At 35.0% G+C, this 21,130-nt stretch overlaps 1 non-coding gene and 1 pseudogene across 1 annotated transcript; both read right to left on the bottom strand.

Moving 5' to 3' along the window:
* Positions 1 to 5,735: 5,735 nt before the first annotated feature.
* Positions 5,736 to 7,224, bottom strand: LOC104872871 (annotated as a pseudogene).
* An 11,258-nt stretch (positions 7,225 to 18,482) lies between these two features.
* LOC117285026 lies at positions 18,483 to 18,589 on the bottom strand. The gene has a single exon (XR_004516041.1). It is a non-coding gene; the product is annotated as a U6 spliceosomal RNA (small nuclear RNA).
* Between the last annotated feature and the right edge of the window lie 2,541 nt (positions 18,590 to 21,130).

Raw genomic sequence — 21,130 nt, 5'->3', positions numbered from 1 at the left:
GTAATTAAAACATTACCAACAAAGAAAAGTCCAGGCCCTGATAGCTTCACTGCTGAATTCTACAAGACATTTAGAAGAGAACTACTGCCAATACTCTTTAACCTCTTCAATGAAATTGAAAGGGAAGCAATACTTCCAAATTAATTCCTGGAAGCAAGTGTTGTTTTGATTCCAAAGGCAGGGAAAGACCCAACCCTAAAGAGAACTACAGTCCAATCTCCCTAATGAACATAGATGCAAAAAGACTCAATAAGATATTGGCACAAAGAATACAGAAGATTGTCAAGGAGATCATACACCCTGACCAAGAGGGATTTATCCCAGGGATGCAAGGATGGTTCAACATACATAAATAAATCAATAAATGTTATACACTATATTAACAGCATTAAGGACAAAAACTATATGATTAACTCAATAGATGCAGAAAAAGTATTCTACAAAATTCAACACACATTCATGATAAAAACTTACAGAAAATTGGAATTGATGGTCTTTATCTCAACCTGTGAAGGCTATCTATGAAAAACCAACAGCAAATATCATTCTAAATGGGCAAAAACTTAATACCTTTATGCAAAAATCAGGAGCAACACAAGGATGTCCACTGTCACCACTCCTGTTCAGTATAGTTCTAGAAACATTAGCCATAGCAATTAGACAAGAGAAATAAGTAAAAGTAATAAAGATAGAAAAGGAAGAAGTTAAACTATCACATTGTGCTGATGATATGATACTCTACACAGAAGATCCAAAAAACTCTTCCAAAAGACTGCTAGACTTAATTGACAGATTCAGTAGAGTAGCAGAATATAAAGTCAACACTCAAAAATCAATAGCCTTCTTGTACACAAATAACAGACTCACTGAGAAAGAAATTAGGGAAACACTTCCTTTCACAATAACATACAAAAAGTGAAATATCTAGGAATCAGTCTAATGAATGAGACAAAAAAACGAAAACAAAAACAAACAACAACAACAAAAAACCTTACACTGAAGATTACAGAACTCTGAAAAAAAGAGATAGAAGAGGATATAAGAAGATGGAAAGACATCCCTTGCTCCTGGATAGAAAGAACCAACAGAGTGAAAATGGCCATACTTGCAAAACTCCTATACAAATTCAATGCAATCTTGATTGAAGTCCCAACAGTGTATTTCACAGAACTTGAGAAAACAATCCAAAAATTTCATTTGGAATCAGAATTGACCTAGAATAGCAAAAAACATTCTAAGCAACAGAGACATGGCAGGGGGGTATCACAATTCCTAACTTGAAACTATACTACAAAGCCACTGTGATAAAAACAGCATAGTACTGGCAAAGAAACAAACCTGAGGATCAATGGAATAGATTAGAAGATGTACTTTTTTTTTTCTTTTTGGTACCAAGGATTGAACTCAGATCCTCATGCTTGCAAGGCAGGTGGCAGAATCACTGAGCTAAATCCCCAGCCCCTAGATGAGAAGTTGCAGAAACATCACCACATACAGTCAACTACCTCATTCTTGACAAAGAAGCCAACCATTCTCACTGGAGGAAAGATAGCCTCTTTAAAAAATGGTTTTGGAAAAACTGCCTTTAAACTTGCCAAAGATTAAATCTAGACCTGTATCTTTCATCATGCACTAAACTAAAATCCAAGTGGATTAAAGATCTAAATATCAAAACAGAAACACTAAACTTAATGGAAAGTAAATTAGGTAGAACTCTCGAAGACATTGTCATAGAAGATGTTATGAACAAATCCTCAGCAGCACAAGAAATTGCATAGAGAAAACACAACTGGGATCTCATTGCATTAAAAAGTTTTTCAGTGCAAGAGAAGTCACCAATAGAACAAAGAGACAAGCTACAATGTAGGAAAAAATTTTTACCAGCTACTCCTTAGACACAATACTACTATTTAGAATATATAAAGAGTTCAAAAAAATCAGACCCCCCAAATACAAAGACCTGATTCAAAAGTGGGCATCTGAAATGAACAGACATTTCTCAAATAAGGAAAAAAAAGCAGCAAATAAATATGTGAAAAAATGTTCAACAATGCTGCTAATTAGAGTGATGCAGATGAAAACAACACTGAGATTCCAGCTCACCCAACAAAGAAGAGCTACTATCAAGAAATCAACCAATAGCGAATGCTGGTGGGATGTGGGGAGAAAGGAACCCTTCTCTGTTGTTGGTGGGAGTGCAGCCTGGTACAACCACTGTGTAAATCAATATGGAGATACCACAAACAACTAGGAATAGAGGTTCCATTTAACCCAGCTATTCCTCTGCTAGGCATCTTTACAAAAGAATTAAAATCATACCGCAATGATATATGCGCACCCATGTTTATAATGGCATGGTTCATAATAGCTAAAGCTTGGAAACAAACCAAATGCCCATCAACTGGAGACTGGATAAAGAAGATACAGTTTTTCTATAAAATGGAGTACTACTCAGGCATAAAGAATGAGAAACTAGAAATATTTATAGCTAAATGGATGCACACTGAGGCTATACTCTTAAATGAAATAAATAAGACACATGAATAAATACTGAATATTTTCTCTGGTATAAAAAACTGAAAGTGTTAAATAAGGTTCAAATTGTGTAATTGGGAGTGTGATATAGGATAAACATGGCTAACAGGGAAGTGGGAAGGGGAGGGGAAAGGAAATAAGGGAAAATAAAAAAATGTGAAAAAAAGGAAACAAAGTGTTTGTAAACAGGAAAGGGTGAAGGGGGTAAAGGGAGGGCAGGGGTATGGGGAAAAACAAGAACCAAGACATATTATGTAAAGGTACAAGATCCCAATGATAAATGTAACTGTATTGTTTGTTTTAAATGTACCAATAAACTTAAGGAAAAAAGGAACTAAATATGAATTACTACAGTTATATGTTATTATTTATTGTAAGACTGTGTGTACAAGGATACCCAGGTAAGATGATTATTGCTCCTAGAAAGTGTCTGAGAGAATATTGTACAATCTAGTTTTTTTCTTTGGATTTACAAATTTAAGTCCTTTTATTAGTAAAATGGCAACCAACATTACCTATGTGCAGTTAGTCGTAGTGCTAAGATTAAAAACAAAACTTAATAGACATCATTACTGTTTTACATCTTATAAATCCAACATATCTATTCACAAATTCTTGAGAGTTACAAGGATCTTTCAGAGACAATAAGATATAATTACTTAATAACTTAGTGTTCTGTTTCTTGATTACTGAATCAATACTTCACACTCAGGAATAAATACTTCTCACTCAGTAATAACAGTAAAGAGACAACTTTTTATTATCTATTTTGGCATAGATAATCCAAAATCACAGGTAAAGAAATAATAATTTTATTTGGTTTTGGAATATTATAGCACATTAAATATGACTGCCTACTACTTTGTAAATTTACAACTTTAAACAAAATAATACACAGTGAATAAGAAACTCAATCAAGCTTTTTCAGTCTGTGAAATTATTCCTTAATCTTTATTGTTACCACTAAACAAAACAATATTTTGCATGAGTCTGAAATTTCTGTGCTGTGTTCACTTTCAACTCTGAATTGGAATAAAGGAGGTATTTTATTTATTTAAATTTCACACTGGGGTATGAAATGCATAGAAGAATTAAACTAAAAAAGCTGCCAACCTGTGGCAAACTCAAAACACATAATACAGTATTGAAAATTCTGGTTTATTAATTGCCATTTTCACTACATTAAACATCTTGAGGTTTATAAATGTGTGTTTTTTAACCTATGTCAGTACTTTAACAAAATTTTAAATAATGTATGAATCAATTATACTAATATAAAGTTGAAAATAAAAATAAAATTTAGGGAGCCTTAACTTTAAAATCAGAGAGATTTATTTTTTTATTCTCTCATTGAGTTTATTGGTACATTTTAGCTATACAGTACAGTTACATTCATTATTGGGATCTTGTACCCTTACATGACAGGTCTTGGTTATCATTTTTCCCCTTACCCCCACCCTCCCTTCATCCCCTTCTCTCCTCCCCATTTACAAACACTTTATTTCCATTTTTTCATTTTCTCATATTTTTTTCTTTTCCCTTATTTCCTTTCCCTTACCCTTCCCACTTTCCTTACATCTTTAGTCCTTTTCTTCCCATTTCACATTGTCAATTATATTGTTAGGATCTTATGTACTATTATAGTTTTTCACACAAAATCTGAGAGATTTAAATCATGAAATATGTGTTCTAATCTTACCACAAATTATGTAATTTTGAACTTCACCTCTATAAGACTAGGTTTCTCACATGAATAAAAGAGATAAGATCTAAGCTATGTATTTCATATGGTCTATACAGGTAAATGAGGTGATACACATTTAAATCCTTTGTGAATGCTGAGAAAATAATATTTGTTATTATACCATATATATGTAGGAAATATAGGCACAACATAAAAAATCTTTTCAAGATACAACATAACAATTTACATTAAAATATCTTTTTCCCAGATGAAATGTAGCTTAACACTTCTCTCTTTAGCCAAAAAATATCTATCAATACAAAACAATCAAATTACCTTATTTTCTCTTCTCAAGTAAAAACCATCGAGTCAATATATGTGTATCTTCTGCCTCAGTGCTCTGAAATCTGGCTCAGCTGCACTAGCTGCAGACAGCTTTAATATGTTAACCATTGGTTTCTTCTCAAATCTTGATTTATCCATGAAGATTTCTTTGAGTACCTCCCATACCTATTCTGGATTCTTCAAAATGACAATTATCTTTTGTTTTTTATTTCTTTTTTTTCTTCTCTCCTTCAGCTTCTTGCTTTTCCAATGCAGGTGTTACATGAGGCTACATCCTTGAGACTCCTTTTCGCCCAAGAATCCCAATTTTTCCTAGATGACCCAACATTCTTCAAAAGACTCAGGCATCATCTCTACTTAGCTGACTTCCAAATCTATGTCTTTTTCCCATCCTTCCTCCTAATTCCTGGTCTATATTTTTAATTGTTGATCAACAATTTTTATCCATATGTGCTTTATTCTATGATAAGGTGAAACTCATTACCCTTTCCTGTGTCTAAAACCCCCTCGCTCCATTTGTTGGTACTCTTGGTAGTTAGCTTTGCAGAAATTTTGGAATCATCAATGACTTTACTACTCTTCGTTCCCTCTCAGTTCTATTACTTAATGATTCCACGTCTCTGATATCTCTCTAATCTATTTACTCTCTTCTCCATTTTAATTCTACTGCTTTATTAGGACTTCATAATTTCTTTCTTGAAATATTTTTACTAGCTCTTTAATCTCTCTGGTTCAGGTTTTCACAATACAAATCCACCATATTATATAGGATAATGAGTAAATAAAAACACTCTTCTGCCTTTTATGCCTACTAATTGCCAGGAAAAGAAATTCTGAATTTATAATGGCATTTGAGATTCCCACCAATTTATTTCCTTTTTTTTGTTGTTTTGTTTTTGTTTTTTGTTTTGTTTTTTGGTACCAGGGATTGAATTCGGATCCTTGTGCTTGCAAGGCAGGCCACCAAACCGCTGAGCTAAATCCCCGGCTCAATCACCAATCTATTTCTAACCTGTTTGTTGAGTCCTCATTCTGCTCACATTTTTTTGTCTCTAGGACATAGTATATATTTGTCCATTGTAATCATGTATGTTTTACACAAATCAGTTATTTTTTCTCTTGCCATCTATTTGGAAGAAGGAAGAATTATGTAAAAATTCAGTCAAGTATCTCATTCTTTAATTGATATGAAGCCAATCCGTGTACCAAAATTAAGACCATCAAAGATGTAGGAGAACTTTTCAGGATGGCAGGATGTACAGAAGTTGAGGTCTTGGTTCTGGTCCTTAATATTCTGTGAAAGAATTCCTCCTTGTTCTAGAAGAATCCTGGTGGATTTATGGATGTCAATATGGGATTTGGTGAGTCAAACAGTCATACGCATGTAGGATGAAGATTATGAAATTCATTTGCTGATTCTCTTGGAAGAGTAAGACCGCAAAGTCCTACTGAAGGTTCCAGCACAATAATGTCCTCCAAACTACAGCCATATTCTGATACCATAGCCTTTACTGTAGCCATAGCAACACCTAACAAAGTACCTTTCCAGCCAGAGTGAGCAACTGCGCATGCTTTTTTCACAGGATCTGCAAAAAGTATAGGTATACAATCAGCACCAAGAGCTACTCCTCTACTATTCATGGTTATTCCTTCATGAAATTCAGCCCCCCCCATACTCCAGATTTCACTGGCATGGTCAGCCTTTACTCGGAAAAACTTTTCGGCATTAAATCCTGCAGTATTTGCCAACCTACGAAGATTTTCTTTAACAGCTGCCTTAGAATCTCTCCATTTGGAACTACTGAAGAGATTAAGTGAGCTAAGAGTTGGTATATAAGATATTCCACCTGTTATTGTAATAAATTCATGTATGAAAATGTATGGGATCAAAGGAGATGTAATACTTTTCCATTCAGAGCTGGCAGACTTCTCAAATATGTTTCTATTTCATCCTGTATTTTTTTCTAGTTCAGGGGCTGTGATCGTGTTTATTTCAGTGGACTACTCCAAAAGGTCAACTTTCACCTGTAAATTTTCAAACTCAAAATTGTAAAAGTCAGTGAAGAGTTGGTCAATAAAGGCCTTCATTAATGTTTTCCTGTGTACTGGTATAATCACCTTAATGCTGCTCAATTTTTTTTCATCAATTTTTTGCCAAATAGTATACAAAGAGGCAGCCTTGCTTGGATTGCTAAGGATCTCAAATTCACTCAAAAATGCTGATAATTCATTGCTAGTTTCCAGTTTACAATTATCATGTTCACTATCCCATTCACAGCTAATGTTATTGCAACATTATGCAAAGGAACGCCTTGCCAGCATGGTGGTATCAGACAGCATTCAATGTCTTCAGTAACGTCTGATGGCAGTTATCCAGAGAGTTCAATTCCAAACCAAACAGATCAACCCAAACTTCTTGTACATCCTCCAATACGGTACAAAATTCTTCAAAGAATACTTCTATGACAGATAAATAATCTTCGGCAGCACAGGCAGAGTTCCCTTCTCACGCTTCACATAGGTGTGCACCCTGAGTCTGCAGAGAGCTCTGTGAGGCTTTGCGGTGTCCCAGCCCCTACCTCATGCTTCTGTGAAACAGGAAGCTGCAAGCGTGTCACCTGGCCGCTGGAGTCCCTCTGCTTGCAGTTGGCATCGGCCATGAGGCTCCTGGGCACTGGGGCACAATCTAGTTTTAATTGCATACCATGTACATAATTTACTGAGCCAAAAAATTATTAAATTTATTCTCAAAGGTTATAAAACAGTAAAGAATAAATTATAAAAACTACTTATATACCTATAATGAATATATACACAAATACATATAAATATATGTACACAAATATAAATCATAGGATACAAATAATTAATTTCATATTTCTATCCTTTGTTTTCTTTCATTCAAGTATTAAATTATTAAAAAGAAGAGTTGAAGGGTAGGGGAAAGGTAGTAAGGGAAAGAAAAAAATAGGAGAAAATGAAAAAATGGAAATAAAGTGTTTGTAAATGGGGAGGGGAGGAGGGGTTGAAGGGAGGGCAGGGACAAGGGGAAAAAAATGAGAACCAAGACCTGTCATGTAAAGGTACAAGATCCCAATAATGAATGTAACTGTACTGTATACTTAAAATGTACCAATAAAGTCAATGAGAAAAAAAAAAAGAAGAGTCATTTCTGATTAACTAGATGGACCAAAGCCATGCAGTGTATGGGGTAGATGTTTTAGATTCCAGGATATGGAGGTACTCCAGGTATCCATATAAAGAAAACCAAAGTTCCCCTTGTTCTACCTCAGATTTACATCTTTCTTTGTTTTGAAAGGCAATAGTACATTTTCCCTGAATAGTACACTTCTAATGAATTAATAAATCCAGACAACATTTATGAAGGCCCACAAATATCACAAAAAGAGAAATGACTTCACATTTATAATTCCTATTGGCAGGGAATGTGGCTGAGGTTATAGAGCTCCATTTACAAGGTACTGGATTGGATCCCCAGAACTACAATAATAACAATAATAATAATTCCCTTGGGGAGTACAAACCAACATTTGTAAAGATGTCTTGCTAGAAAATCAAACTTGAACTTGCTCACTTTTTAGGTTACTGACTCACAGTGAACAATGGCAGACAGGAACAATGCCAAGTCACACTAAGAAATGTAAACTGCCAAAACTCTATTAGGAAAAGTGAAATTTTATTAAATACATTATGGGGAGAAGAATCAAGCAAGAGAGAGAGGTCCAATTAACTAGAAGATATCTAAGTGACATATCAACCAATTTCAATATATGTTCATCACTGAGATTATCTGTAAATGAATTAAAAATGTAACATGAGTGAGTGGATGAGTGAGGACCTGAGCCCCATGGAGCTGAGCTGCTACACCACCCCCATTGTCCCAGGCCTTCAGCAGCATGGACCAGGGAGAATGAGGTGAGCTGTGCAGCTTTCCCTACAGCACCTCTCCAACACATACCCCCCCCACCTCAGGCCTCCTCCTGGTTATACTGGTACCTTGATCCACACTGCAGAGGCACAGAGAGTCATAAAGGCAGAAGTGATCTACAGAAAGAGGGTCTCCCTCATTTTCCTTGATGAAAATTGAAGCCCACTGGAAAAGTGAAAAGAAACTCTGCAATAAAGGCCCACCAGACCATCATAGTTGGTGAGTTGGAGGGATCTTCACCTCCCATGGAAATCTGGACTGTCTTCAGGGGAAGGGTAGCGAGAACCTTGCAGAGTTCAACCCTGCAGGAGGTCAGGGAGCCCAGATTAGAATTTTTATATCTAAGATATATGGCTGCGCAGACAGAAATCAGCCTGAATCTCAGGGGTCTGCTTCTGGCTTGCTAAGACAAATTGAATTAGATCTGCACACTGTTGCCCATGTTGACTATTGTGACAGCACAGACATAACCTGGAGGCCCTTCATTTTTATTTTTATTTTTAAAATTATTTTTCTTTTCCTCTTATTTTTAATTATTAATTTTTATTTTTTCTCTACTTTTTTCAAATTCTACCTTTCTTCTTTTCTTTCACTCACTCTCTTGCTCTCCCACATTGTTTTTCTCTCCATTTTCGTTAATGTTCCTACCCTAATTCAGATTTCTTCTTTAGTTTTCTTTTCTTTTTTTTCCCCTTCTCTCAATTGTCATTCGTTTCAAAGGAAACTGAGTACAGTGTCTAGCTTCCCTATTGCTGTTAAATTGTCCTATTATTTTATTTGCTCTTTCACCCTGTCTTTTCCTCTTGTCTTTTCCAGTTTCCTAGATTTTGTGTGATCTTCCTGTATCCTCTGGCCTCAATTCTAACCTTCCCTTATCCTACTACCTATCTATCCCTCTCTTCCCAACTCCTTCTAAGTCCCCATACTGAAGGACAAAGTTGCTATATTAAAGAGTTTATTCACTATCAACATATTTTGGACTGGTCCTTGATTTTATTTAATTCACAAAGTTAAAGTTAAATAAAGTAAGATAACTACAGCAAATTGTCATTTTCTAAGCTGTGCTTCATGCTTTTGTACTGTTGATGGTATCACTTGGGCAAAGATATTGTGATTGATATAATCATTTAAAACAGAAGACCAATAGAAACATAAAGGGAGTACAAGTGAAGAAATTATAAAGATCAGAGCAGAAATCAATGCAATGGAGACTAAGAGAATGATACAAAGCATCAACAAGTCAAAGAGTTGGTGTTTTGAAAGAATAAATAAAAGTGATAAGCCCTTAGCCAACTTTATTAAAAAAAGGAAAGAAAAAGCTCAAATCCATGCAGTTAGGAAGGAAAAAGTGAATTCACTCTGGCTTTCATGGCATATGGCTGCTGTACAGGGATGGGGGCTAGAACTGAGGAGAAAAAGAATCTCCCAGTTGCCCAAAATATCTGAGGCAGAATGAGTTCTCTCTTGGTTCAGAAAGTTAGAGATTGGCCAGCTGAGCTTAACAACTTCCTGAAGGCTTGTCTATGCTCAAATCTCAAATCCCAGGCTTTTCTGAAGAAAACACTTGATCCTATTAAAAAAAAAAATAAGAGGAACAAAGCATCCACACTCCATGAGACAAGATCAAATAGTCTACTATACATGAAACTGGCACTGCAGAGAAGCAAGACAAACAAAGAGTAAAGACAAAATTTAGAAGAAAACATAGTGAAGAAGTTTTTGAAATTGAAAATGACAGCAACTCACAGACTAAATAAACTTGGAGCTGCATGACTAAAACAAAGAAAAAAACAAATAACACATAAGTACAAAATAATTTAATCATTGTAAATAAAAACTAAAGTGAAATCTTAAAAACCAACAGACAAAGTTAGCCATTTTTAAATTTAGAAAACAAAATTAATGGTTCATCTCTCATCTAAAATAATTCAAGGAGATTATAATCCACATATTTTAAAGTATACATGGAAAAATCTGTTGGCCTTTAAATATAAATGTATATATTATTTAAAATATGAAAGCAATACAAATAAAACTTCAGATAAACCAATATAAGAGAATTAATATTTGGCTGAGAGAAATGATAAAATAGACTCATTGAAGAACTAGGAATCTAGACAAAAAGTAAATATATAGGAGATAATATATGTTGAATATTTCAAGCAAAAGTAATAACTGTATTATTCTGTTAATAGCATAGGTCAAAATGAAATATATAAGAGCACAATGTGCATAAGCTAAGTAAAATTCAATTAATATGAATTCTAATGTTGTTTATTAAATATAATAATAATGTGAACAAAGTTATTTATATATTCATATTTTAGTGGTTAGAGCATCAATTTAAATAATACTAAGAGATATAGCTCAAAGTCAGTACAGAAGATATAATAGAATATTAAACATAAACAAAACCAAAAACAAGTCACTCAGAAAAAGATAAGGATAGAGAAAGAGAAAGCTAAAGATAGTGAAAGAGAAGATAAGGATAGAAGAAAACATATGTGAGAAAAAGAGTTTAAGTAAATTAACATCAGTAATGATATTAGGTGTAAATTAATTAAACATTTCAATTAAAAGACAAAAATTACCCAGCTGAATTTAAATTAAATCCAAGAGTATACTATTTTCATAAAGCACACTGTAACAACAAATATAAAAATAGGCCAAAAGAGAAAAATGTACAAAAAAAGATAACAACATGCAAATACTAAACATAAGAAAGCTGATGTGACTATACCAATACCAGATAAATTAAATTACAAGAAAATGAATATTACCAAAATAAAATTTCACAAAGGTGAAATCATTCTATTAGATCAATTATTCTATTTATATTAATCTATTATCACATTTTAAATATGAGAAACAAAAGATACAGAAATAAAGGAAGAGCTAAATTTCAATAATGAGTGGAGATTTTAACAAATATATCTCACTAGTTGTCAGAAAAAATGGACAAAATCAGTAAAGACTTAAAAATTAAAACACTATAAGCAGTTAATCTGATTTATAGAAAACTCCACTCACTAGCTTCACATTATATCCAAACATGCATTAGATATTTGCTAAGAAAGACCTCATACTGGGCCATATACAGTGATACCTTGGTTATCAAACTCAAATTTGTTCCAAGTTTGTGTTGGAACACCAAAGAGTTCAAAAGCTGAATATATTACTCCCATAAAAAAATAATGGAAAACCAACCTGGGCATGGCAGCACATGCCTATAATCCCAGCACTTGGGAGGCAGAGGGAGGGGGATTGCCTGGAGTTTGAGGCCAGCCTGGGCTATATAGTGAATTCAAGGCCAGCCTGAACTATATTGCAAGACCCCATTCTTGAATAAAAAAAAGAAAGAAGGAAAGAGGAAGGAAAGGAAAGAAGAGAGAGACAGAGAGGGAGGGAAGGAGGAAGGAAGGAAGGGAGGGAAGGAGGGAGGGAGGAAAGGAAGGAAGAATATAGAGGAAAACCAAATAGTTGGTTCTGAGACCCCAAAATTACACTTATTCATTCATTTTCCCTGACTTTAACAAATTTCGTGATGATTTCTTTAACATTATCATGGGTCTCAGTTTTCCTCTTAGCTTTACTGCAGGTATCACTGTCTTTGGAGCCATGGTTATGATATTTTATGCAAATAAAGCCCCCCTAAATAAACACAATGACAAAAGTTTTAACACATTACCATAAGCACTCTGTGCTGTCTGACAAGAGCAGTGCTTAGACTGAAGCATCAGCTCTTTGTGTTCACAGTGAGGAGTGATGCACGACTCACGCTCTGCCAGTAAAGGTCTTTTCAAGTCTTAGTTTTGGTTTGACTATGGAACAAAGTTGTGAACACTAAGCAAAAGTTTTTGCCCTAAACTTTGGTGCTCAAATAGTAGAAAGTTTGAGCTTGGAGCTCTTTGACAACCAAGGTATCACTAATCTCAATAACTCTAAAGAGAATGAACTCATGCAAAGCATTTACTCTGGTTACTGTGGAATTAAACTACAAATCAGTAACAGTTAAATATCCAGGAAATACCTCAGCATTTTAACTCATTTCTAAAAATAATCAACAAAGGAGTGAAGGGAGGGCAGGGACAAGGGGAAAAAATGAGAACCAAGACCTGTCTGTCATATAAGGGTACAAGATCCCAATAATGAATGTGCCTCCAAAGGGCAAGGACCTGAGTTCAATCCTCGGTACAAAAAAAAACAAACAATAATGAATGTAACTGTACTGTATACCTACAATATACCAATAAACTCAATGAGAAAAATAAATAAATAAAAATTAAAAAATAAAAAATAATCAACAGAGCAGCCCATGCATCAGTGAAGAAATAGGAGCATTAGTCAACTTTCTGTTATTATAATAAAAAATCTAAGAAGGAAGAAAGATTTATTTTTGCTTTCTTCAGGAGCTCAGTCTGTGGTTACTTAGCCCCAATCTCTCTGAGCCTATGGAAAGGCAGAGCACTGTGGTGGGGCGATTGTGGAACAAAGCTTCTTACCTCATTGTGGCCCTAAGCAAGGAGAGAGAGAAAGCAGGAGTAGGCACATTCTCTTCAACTAGGTCCCACCTCTTACAGTTTCCACCACCTCCCCATAGTCCATTTAGCTATGAATCCATCAGTGAATTAATCTCTTGAGTTTAGAAACCTTATGATACAATTACTTTTCCAAGGCCCCATCTCTGAACACTACTTCACTGGGGACCACACTTTCAATACATAATAAGCCTTTGCTCAATCTTTCTAGTCAAGGCTGTAATGTCACAGCAAGCTCTGGGAGAGGGGTGTGGTCTGACATGCATGTCACACTTGGGACGTTGTTACATGAAAGTTGACTGCTTTGGGAAAACTGTTGGGCAGTATTTTATTAATTTAAAAATACATTTCCCTCATGATTCAGCAATGCTATATCCAGGGAAATTGAAATATATAACTACAGAAAGATCTGTACACAAATGTTCACAATAGTAAAAATTGGAAAAATCCAAACATCCATCTCCTGGTAAATGAATAAACAGATTGTGACAAATCTGTACATTCAAATTCTAGTTACCAATAAAAAGAATGAACTGTTGAGGTAAGAAACATGTACACAAATATCAAAAGCAATGTGGTATGTGAAAAAAATCAAACAGAAAAGGTGAGAGATTGCAAATTTTGATTTATACGATATTCTTAGAAGGAGCAAAACCCCCAAAAAACCCAAAACAAAACAAAACAAATACTAATTGTCACCAGAGGCCAGTAGCAAATGAAAGAGAAGGAATTAATTGACTGAAGGGGGACACTGGAACTCATTAGATTGACAAGTATGTTCCATACCTCAATTATAGTGGAGGTAATAAAACTGTACACTTTAATTAAAGCACATCCAGCACATTTGTTAAAGAAGAATTTTATTTCTGTAAGTTATACCTTGACAAACCTGATGTATATTCCTTGAGCCTTGTTTCATTTATAAAGATGAATACTGTAGAGATGTTTCAGAAGCTTAAAAGAAATAGAGCCATATAGTTTTTTGAAAAAATCATAGAAAATATTTTCTTAATCATGGGATAGACAGATTATTTACACTAGACCAAAATGCACTAATATTAAAATAAATAATGGATATGTTTGACTTTATAAAATTTCAAATTTGTGGTTATAACACCAAGACAATGAACACACAAGACACAGATTGTTGACACTATATTCCTAATTTTTATATCTGATAAAGATTTATGTCTAGTGAAATAGGAAGAAAAGGGCTAAAGGTGTAGGGGAAGTGGGGAGGATAGGGAAAAGGAAATAAGAGAAAAGAAAAAAATATGAGAAAATGGAAATAAAGTTTTTATAAATAGGGAAGGGAGAAGGGGGTGAAGGGAGGGCAGGGGTACGGGGAAAAAATGAGAACCAAGACCTGGCATGTAAAGGTACAAGATACCAATGATGAATGTAACTGTACTGTACACCTAAAATGTACCAATAAACTCAATGAGGAAAAAAAGATTTATGTCTAGTGTATATAAATAACATTTACAAACTAAGATAAAAAGACAAGTGACCCAAGCAAATAATTGACAAAAGATTTAAGCACACATTTCGTGAAAGAATAATATTACAATGACCTAATAAGAAAAAGGAATAGACTATAAATACCAGGAACGATATTCTTTAATATAAAAAATATTCTGTGGACTGAAAATATGTAAGTTGTATACAAAGAACACATATGGTAATATGGTACTTGATTATTCAATATTACTAAATCTGAACACAAGTAAACCAAGGCTATGGGTATAAAAATCAGAATTTTCTGGGAGTAATGGAGAATTAAGGGGATTAGCTTCCAAGGAAATTCCCTCTCTCTCTCTCTCTCTTCTCCCCCTACTTACCCCCATCTTCCCTTTATCCCCACCCACTCCTGATACAGATTTGCATGAGACTCTACAACAAGCTCAAGGCCTTTGATCTCCGACTAGATCTTTCATATTTCCAGCATGCAGACAGCCCTTTTGACTTCCACATCTGACTCTGTGGGCAGCCATTATAAGCCTACTTTGTAAGTCCTTATATATTTATATCTCTTGTACTGAATCTGTTTCTCTAGTGAGCACTATTATATATATTTAGAACTAAGTGCTTACACATAGGTATTTTATTGTATGCATATTATACATTTGTTTTTGCTTGTTTGTTTGTTTGTTTTGGTACCAGGGATCAAACTCCAGACCTTCGTTTGCAAGGCAGGTGGTGGAACCACTGAGACAAATCTCTGGCTCTATACATTTGTTTTTAAAAGCAAAAGAAATTGCACAGATGTGCATACACACCTGCCTCGGAAGAAAGGAAGACAGAATCAAATGTTTACATGGCTTTCTGGAAGCTGTCTCTGTAGCACTCTTGCAGTATCTTTCCTTAAAAGGAATTGGGAGATAATCTTATTACCATCTTTGATAATCGGAATTTTGATCAGTAGGTAAGTGGTGAGGACTAAGGGACAATGTGCTCTCAAGGAAGTACCCTTTCAGTTATTCATTGCATATTTTTGGAGGAAAATCATTGCAACTTGATAAAGTTTTGATAAGGATTCTTGGCTTAACACCTGATCATTAAAGAGAGAATCTGGAGAAGTAAAGTGTATTTGTACTCAGAATCTCTAAAAAAGTACCTGCAGTAAAAACAAAAACAAAAATACCAGTTCTCAAATTCTTTGCAAACTTCTCCATTTTCATGTGAAGTTAAATGTTCTTGGAATTGAAAGTATGAAACGGACCAATCAGCTGTGCTGTCTAAGAGTAAGGATGTCTTTGTGTTTATCCTGACAGAAATAGAACTTCTGAACATCAGATACTGAATAGACTTCTACTCAGAATGACCTGAAAAGTTATTTATTTTGAAGCTCTAGAAAGAGCCCCTTTAATTTTATTTGTGTGCAAATTGCAAAATTAACAACTTTGCTGGCCAGCAAAAGTATGTAATATTCACCTTCATATTTTTCTATACTTGCCCTGGTGGGTAGATTTATTATAGATGCATTACCAAAGGTATTATTATCATTTATTTCCTGATTACAAGAGAACAGAACCTTTGCTAAATACTTGTATGTATGTTCATATATGATTGACAGCAAATTTATAATTAATAAGCATTATTATTCTCCTTTTACAAATAAAAAATAAAATTTAGATTAAATAATTTCTTAAAGCCATTCACCTTAGCTAAATGATGAAGCTAGGATTTTATCCTCAGTCTATGTTCTTTCTCCATCTGCATTTATGGTATTCTACCTTCTTTTCCATTACAAAAGATAGACAATATTCAAAGTTCAGACTACTGCATTTCTTGGCTTCTTCCATGAAATTCTTCCATATCAACATTTATTTCCTATTCTTACTGAATAATTCTTGACAAAAATCCAAAGTGTATGTTTAGCAGGTCAATATACAATATATTTTTACTCTCCCACCAATGACCGGATCCACTTATATTATATTGGAGTAAGATTTTCATTATCATTCTAAAAATTCGTTATAGACAATTCTTTACACTGCTAGCCAAAAGGCTCTAGGGAAATGTCCCTAAAGGATATTTAAATGTAAAGAAGAAACATTTGTCCAGGATTGCTGCCTCATTTTGGTCTGGCATACAGAGGAAAGAAGGAATGAAATAATTCTTCGCTGTTTGGAGACTTTTAGTACATTAACTCCACCAACTTGAAAAATAGGACCAATAGAGTTCCCACATAGAATAATAAACTCATTACTCCAGCATGAGGAGCGAAGGATAAATTATGTGGTGAGAGGCCAAAATATCACTTCGGTAGAGGTCACTGGAAACCAGGAAAAGGGCATTATCTTTACCCAACCACCAACAACATGTAATATTCCTTATTTAAAATATGCTCATGCCCCCTGGTACTGTAGAGTCACAAATCAACTTTTCTGCCTTCCTTAGAGTAATATTTTCTTAAAACATTAGAAAGTTATCCTTGGAAAGCTGTAAATACTCGCATGTCTATTAACATCCTCTGGACAAGGATTTGCTTCCATTCTCATTGAAGCCTTCACTTGTCTTGTTCACTGTCAGTTCATATCTTGTTTAACCCTTCAGCACCCCATTTTCTCTCACACTTATATAACTTCTTCTGAGTTATATAAATGACATTCCTTGTGTGTTGGTCCTTATGTTGTTTTTATCTTCAGAGTAGGAAAGGACCCTGTTCTCAAAGCCTGTATGTGCCAAACTCAAATTCTTGCACCCAAATGATTCATTTTTGACCATTTAGAGCCTACCTGCTTAGCATAGTCTAAAAAACTGCATGTTGTATCTGCTAGCCATAAATAAATAAGAGAGTGTACAGTGCCTCTCCTGTGCTTTTGAGCTGTCTGAAATACACTCCACAAAACTCCATTATCTCTTCCTTGATGCCCTCTCCTTCTTCAAAGTGGTGCCTGACATGAATGCCCCTGAAAGAGTTCCCACTGGGAGGAACATTTCCTGCTATGTAATTCTGTGCCAGCAGTAAAGCTAATAAAGCTCTTTACTACCAACCCTGATTCTCCTCACCTCATTTAAAGCCATCACCACTCAATTCATGTCAGGAAGTAAGGCATCATCATTAATACCTTCTTTACTTTCCCCCACCTGCTAGATTGAATTTATCAATCAGTCCTGCATCCAAATTCTCCCTTCTACGTTCACCTATCCCCACTACTGTACTAGCCTAGCCAGTTTTCTCTCTTACCTAAAATGTTGTTTTTCCCTGCTGTGGCTCCCTACTCCCACTTATTTTTACATTGCAGTAAGAAAGTTTTAATGTGAACAGATCACATATATCCTCTACTGAAAATACTTCAATAATTTTATTTTATTCACAGACTAAAATCCAGATTCTTCCCCATGACTCATCTGATCCTACCAGAAATTCAAACACAATTTCTTACCCTTGTCCCCAGATTTCAGGGTTCTTTTGCTAGACTTTTCTTTCTATTTCTGGAATATATCAGGCTTTTTCTTGCTTCCTTGTTTTTAGGCTTCTAATTCCTTTACCTCAAAGCCCTCTTTGGCCAAATATTTCTTTTACCTATTTATATCTCTGCTCAAATGTCACCTTTTCAGAGAGGCATTTCATGACATCTGGTAAAACACCCAGCCATATAGCTCTTTAGCTATGGTCTTACTTTTGTTTCTTTGCAGCAATTGTCAATTATGAACTTAATTTGTGATGGTCTACTTCCTTATTGTCTTTCTTCTGCTGCTTGGATATGAGGTCTCTGAAAGGTGCACTTGCCTGTCTTCACTATGGCAAAAAATCAGAAAATATTGACAGGATGAATGATGATTTTGAAACCCATACTCTTTTTTATTTTTATTTATTTATTTGTTTGTTTATTTATTTATTTGGGGTGGGTGCCGGGGATTGAACTTGGGTCCTTGTGCTGCAAGGCAGTCCACCGAACTGCTGAGCTAAATGTGCGGCCCAAAAAATATGGAACACTTCACGAATTTGCATGTCATCCTTGCGCAGGGGCCATGATAATCTTCTCTGTATCGTTCCAATTTTAGTATATGTGCTGCTGAAGCAAGCACTTTAAGCCCATACTCTTAATGACTGCAATGAAGTGATTCTTTAGAACCATCCTTGTATTCATTTCTTAGAGCTGTCATAAAGAAAAGTACCATAAATTTGGTGTCTTACATGGCAAACATTTGTTTTTTCATGTTTCTAGATGCTCAAAATATTAACCAATCTGTTCTCCCTCTGAAACCTATAGGTGAGAACCCTTCTTGAATGTTTCTAGATAGATGCTCAAAATATTAACCAATCTGTTCTCCCTCTGAAACCTATAGGTGAGAACCCTTCTTGCAATGAGGTGTTCATTGGCCCATGGCAGTGACACTTCAGTCTTTGAGTGACATTCCACCCCACAGCATTTTCATGTGGTCTTCTCTGGGTATGTTTGTTTGTCTTTGTCTAAGCTGTCACTTTTTATGAAGACTCGGTCATATTGGATTAAATGTGATTAGCTCTGTAAAGACTCCTTATCCAAATAAGGTCACATTCTGAGTTAGTAGGATTAGGACTTCAGGCTGCTTTTGGGGAGGAACACAATTCAGACCATGACAATCTATGAGCCATTGTGTCTGAATTCCTTTCAGATGTACGGAGAGTGTCCCTTCCTTCAAATTTGCTCACTGGTAGCAAGAATTTGGAAAATCAAGTACAAATGAGAATTGGATTCAAGAAATATTATAATTATAAATGACTAGCTCCTTATGAAACATTTTATCCCTCTGTCCCCTGTTAGATTTCTAAAACTTTGTGAAGAGGCCTGGAATATTTTGAGAACAATACATTCTTCCTCTTTGATTAAATGGTTTCCTAATGAGAGAATCTTCTATAACTCAAAGCTGTTTACCCATTTCCAGTGCTTAATGATGGCTCCTAAGACTGATTCATCAGAAAGGCAGTCATCTTCCTGACAGTTATGACTGGGGACCATCTGACTTTTAATTACAAAGTAATTGCTATTGTATGGGCTGCAGCCTAGAAATCTTATTTTAAATGAAAAAAATTATTGATGATTTTTCTTAAATTCAAGTCAATATATTAGAGAAAGAATCAAATGAAAAAAAAAGTTTTATTGTCTAATAGGTAGGTATAACCATCTTCCATATTTTATATTCATTTTTAATCCTAGTAGATGTTATACTATAATTAGTTCAGAAAGCATTTTCAGACAATATATTTCTAAATCTGGGAGGTGAAATTTAATAGGTCATTGAGTCCATTTTTCCTGTCTTTTGGCAGAGACATAGTGGTAAAAACCTATCATCATGACTCAAGACTTTTAAGGTCAAAATGTAAAATCAAATTTCAGGGGTAATGAGCAAAGGCTGATAAGAAGTTTAGACTTGTGTATTGGGAGACAGGCTGCCCTTCACCTGGCACTGTGGCTGTCCCTCTGTCATGAAGTGCTGAAGATTTTGGCTGTAGAGTTTGAAATTACTCTTCATAGAAGAGGAATCTTCAGACTACTTCCTTCAAATCTACTACCATAGATTCTTAAAGAAGAAAAAGAAATTCAGAAATATATTACTTATATTTTATTGCAAAAGTACTCCTGCAACATGTGATAATAATGTCTTTATGATCTTTATAAGAGCATCACAACTGTCAAAGCATTTTTTTCTACATTATAGCACTTGGTCCTTAGCTATTTCCCTTTGGGGCTGGCAGGGATAATATATCATGCCCGTTTCTCAGGACAGGACAATCTGGCTCATGGAGACAAAGCATAGTTCTGAAGAGTTAACAAGCATCAGAGCAAGGATGAGATTCATAGAGTTGCTCTCTCATCCCACTCCTAATAAAGATGACTTCAGTAAAGCTCAGTTTTGTTATTGACCAAGATAAAAGTCTCAGATGTATCCCAACATCTGAAACATTACCTGCTACTAAACTGGTGCTCAACAGGTATCTGTTGAGAAATTAATGGATGAATGAACAAATAAATGTTAAGCACTTACCCCCATGCCTAGCACAGAATAAATGCGCAATAAAAATGAACTACTAACACTAAGGACTAATGATGGACTTGATTTGTTCATTTTCTCTATTAGTGTTTCAACTTATCTTTGATGATGAAAAAATTGATTTTATTTGGTAATCAATGTAAGTTAATTATATTGGCTGCTATTTATTTGAATTACTTTGGTCCCCCCCCCACGCCAAAGAAGGGTATGTAAGTCCTTCAGTCTTTTCGTATTTATGGGATGTATTCCACAGGTCTGGCACCATAGCAGGCCATAAAGGGACAGTAACCACAGTAAATATGAAAATTAAACAGGATTTGATTACCAAAGAAGATTTATATGACCTAACATGGCCATGTTTACAAAGATTCAGTTTGATTCCAACATCACCATAACAAAGTGAAAACTACATCCTAGCCAGAGGCTGCCTCGCAGCAAGGGACCTGGAGAATAGAGAGGGCTGAGTATCAACTGCCCTTTCTCTGACCAGGAGGGTCATACCAGGACCTGCTTTCTTTCCTTCAGATCAAGAACTGGAAAAAAAAAAAACAAAAAACCAAAAACCACAAATGTTTGGGAATCAGTGAGCCCGAA

The sequence above is a fragment of the Fukomys damarensis genome, unplaced genomic scaffold (genome assembly GCF_012274545.1).
Source record: "Fukomys damarensis isolate Sample0158 unplaced genomic scaffold, DMR_v1.0_HiC HiC_scaffold_5, whole genome shotgun sequence".
Classification (NCBI taxonomy): Eukaryota; Metazoa; Chordata; class Mammalia; order Rodentia; family Bathyergidae; genus Fukomys; species Fukomys damarensis.
The sequence above is the reverse complement of the archived record's forward strand: the minus strand, read 5'-3'. Positions and strand labels throughout refer to the sequence as shown.